Here is a 3,331-nt window from a genome sequence, read left to right on the forward strand (position 1 = left end):
ATCCAGCCTACACTTTACATAAACCAGCCAGACGACAATTTCATAGAAACAGGGTTGTTGTGGGTGGAATTGATCATCTCTGGCAGTGTGACTTATCAGACCTCAGTGGAATTTCCAAGCGCAATAACAATTATAAATTTCTTTTGTTTTGTATTGACGCTCTATCAAAGTATTTGTGGGTAGTTCCGTTGAAGTCAAAGCAGGCAGACACAATCTTAAAGGCGTTTAAATCCATCTTGAAAAGTTCAAAGAGAAAACCTCTCTCCCTTCAATCAGATGAGGGCACCGAGTTTGTAAATCGTCGATTAAGAGCATTCCTTAAAAAGCAGAACATAAATTTCTATTACACTTTCAATGCAGAGAGTAAAGCCAGCATAGTGGTAAGGGTCCAACGAACGCTGAAGTGGAAAATCTGGCGTTACTTTACTCACCATGATACATACAGATACATAGATGCTTTGCAAGATTTGGTACATTTGTACAACTGGACCTATCACAGAAGTATCAAAACAAAACCTGCATTAGTTAATCGTGATAATGCACAAGATGTGTGGAATACACTTTACCATGATTTGAACGATGTCCCTATTGCACAGTACAAATTCAATCTGAAAGATCGAGTTCGTATTCTCACTAAGAGAGCCACCTTTCAAAAGGGATATGCCAGTAATTGGAGTGAGGAAGTGTTTGAGGTCACAAAGCGTTTGCCTCGACATCCCCCAGTCTATGAAATCACAGATCTGTTGGGTGAAAAGATGAGGGTACATTCTATGAAAAGGAACTACAAAAAGTGAACGATAACCAAGACACGTTCATTGTTGAAAAAGTTCTCAAGTCACGTAAACGTAAGAACCAACCTCGGGAGTATTTTGTTCAGTGGCGAGGTTGGCCAAAAAAATTTAATAGTTGGACATCAGATTTAAAAAATGTCTCATATAATAGTTGAGCCCGAAGTACCAGACCATGATCTAGGCAACATAGGTTTCAGCAGGTCTACCAAATGGTGGCTTTTTGGTAGTGAAGTACCCAGAGGCGAGATTGTCTTTTCCGCCCAGGTCATTATCTCATACATTGTCATATTGACTTGTATAGTCAACCTATCTGCACAAAACGGGGATAGTAATCTTTGGACTGCTTTAATGTCTTGTACATTAGGGTATTTGCTACCTGCACCAAGTTTACAAGTCATTAAAAGTCCATCACGTCATCGAAGCAGCACTTCATTTCAGTAAACACTTAGATTAATTGCTACCCGCAACAAGTTTAGAATTGCTATCAAAATACCATCGCAACATTAGATTACATCAGTACAATAAAGGATGGCGAATAATACGGGTGGTTTTTACTTGACCTGTGCGAGCAATGCGTCTACCAATTTGTATGCAGATAATACACAGTCTGGATTCAAAAATCAGTTGGCAGAACCACTAGATTTAAAAGACCACGAGGTAGCAATTGTTGATTTTTCTTACACAGAAACTTGGTACAATGTGCAAGAAGATTTTACAGGTATATGCATTACAAAAAAACAAAAAAAAAAGTCAGATCTCGACCAACTTATTGATAAGTTAGCACCAGCAGCAGTCGACCAGCTCATTATCAAAGTTGAAAAGGGTTTTTATCCGACCAATCAGAACTTTTTCAAAGTTCTGAACAGCGAATTAGCTAATCATCCAGAATATGGATTCGATGATAATACTTTTATCTATAAACCAGTACTCCAAAAAGTTATGGTAAAGTTACCGCCTGGCATACACTTTTTGATGAGTAAGCAATTGTGTCAAATTGCAGGCTTCGAGTCCACCCTCCTGGGTGGCTATAACCTTTTGGCTAATGACACAAACCATATTAAGTTATTTGATGCAAACTGGGTTTCTGATGTACACCAAGGTCTTTATACCTTCTTTGTCTACTGTGACCTAGTCCGTTTACAAATTATTGGTGACACAAAGGTTCCATTATTAAGGACAATAGGAATAAAACCTCGTAAAGAAGTTGAACAAGTTACCAGAACATTCACAACACCGCACTATGTTCCAATGGCAAAGAATTATGTGCAGTCTATAGAAGTCCTTATAAGAGATGACACAGGGCAACCTATCTCATTTCAGCGTGGAAAGACGCTAGTCAAACTTCATATTAGACCTAGAGCACCTTCTTATCTGTAAGACTCATGACAGCGGTGCGCATGCAGTATGGCCAATATGGCTATGGAATGCCAGTGTTTGTTGGACAGCGAATACAAAGGGGGCGTGGTTTGGGCGGTATATTTGGTAGCTTGGCAAAGACATTTCTGCTACCTGCTCTAAAAAGTGTTGGCACGTCACTACTGGCCTCTGGACTGAAGAAAGCCACTGGGGCTGTTGAAGACATAGGTCGTGGAAAAGGTGTTGCCATGGCCCTATTACAGGGACAGAGATCGGGGAAGGTTGTGTCCCTCTTCGATCGGGCACTCTGTCCTGTTATTCTCCAAGAGCTCACCAAGCCGCGATGTAGAATGGAAACGTGGCGCCTTGATCATGCCGGTGTGCAAGGGATAGCAGTCCTAGGGCTGATAGTCCGTGTAACAATAGCCCGCATTGCTAAATGTTTTGGTTAGGGTGAGCGGTACAATAGATCATGCTGCTTAATTGATCAAATACAATGCTACCGGACTATGACTCCAGGGGGACTATATCCGCTGTCACACCGGTCAAGCCCTCGCCCTCCTCGCGGCACCGGTGGATGACGAAGTAATGAAGGTCCTCTGTCAGAAGGTTGGGAAGCAGACAGATCAACAAGTGAAGGCAACCGCCTTCTTTGGGGCATGTTTGACCCTACCAGCCATTCCTGACTGGGTGCCGGAGGTTAACTTCACTGACCATATACAGCGTCATCCGACCTACACCCGAGGAGGAATCCGAGCGTTCATCCTCGTCACCCAGGGAAGATTCGTTTATATTAAGAGGCAGAGACGGCTGAGGGGCGTCCCGAGAAGTGCCTGTCTTCTCTTTATCCAGTTTCGACAAGCCATGAAGATGCGGTACGCCCCTGGTGGACTGGGATTCGAGGAGGCCAAGGAGAACTTCCTGAAGACCACCAGGGATCGGATGTTCTGGTCTCAATTCTCCAAATAGACCAGTAACTTCCAAGCCAAACCAAACGGCCCTTATCAGGGCCACCCCAAATATTTCAAAAGAGATACTTTACCACAATGCCATGTTGCTTTACCAATGATGTACACTGAACGTGTTTCATGTACATAAAATATTTTTTAAAGAAATAAATAAGTAAAATATATGCCCTAGCCCATAGAATACACCTCCTTGCCATCTATTTCCACCACATTTGA

The sequence above is a fragment of the Lineus longissimus genome, chromosome 6 (assembly GCF_910592395.1).
Source record: "Lineus longissimus chromosome 6, tnLinLong1.2, whole genome shotgun sequence".
Classification (NCBI taxonomy): domain Eukaryota; kingdom Metazoa; phylum Nemertea; class Pilidiophora; order Heteronemertea; family Lineidae; genus Lineus; species Lineus longissimus.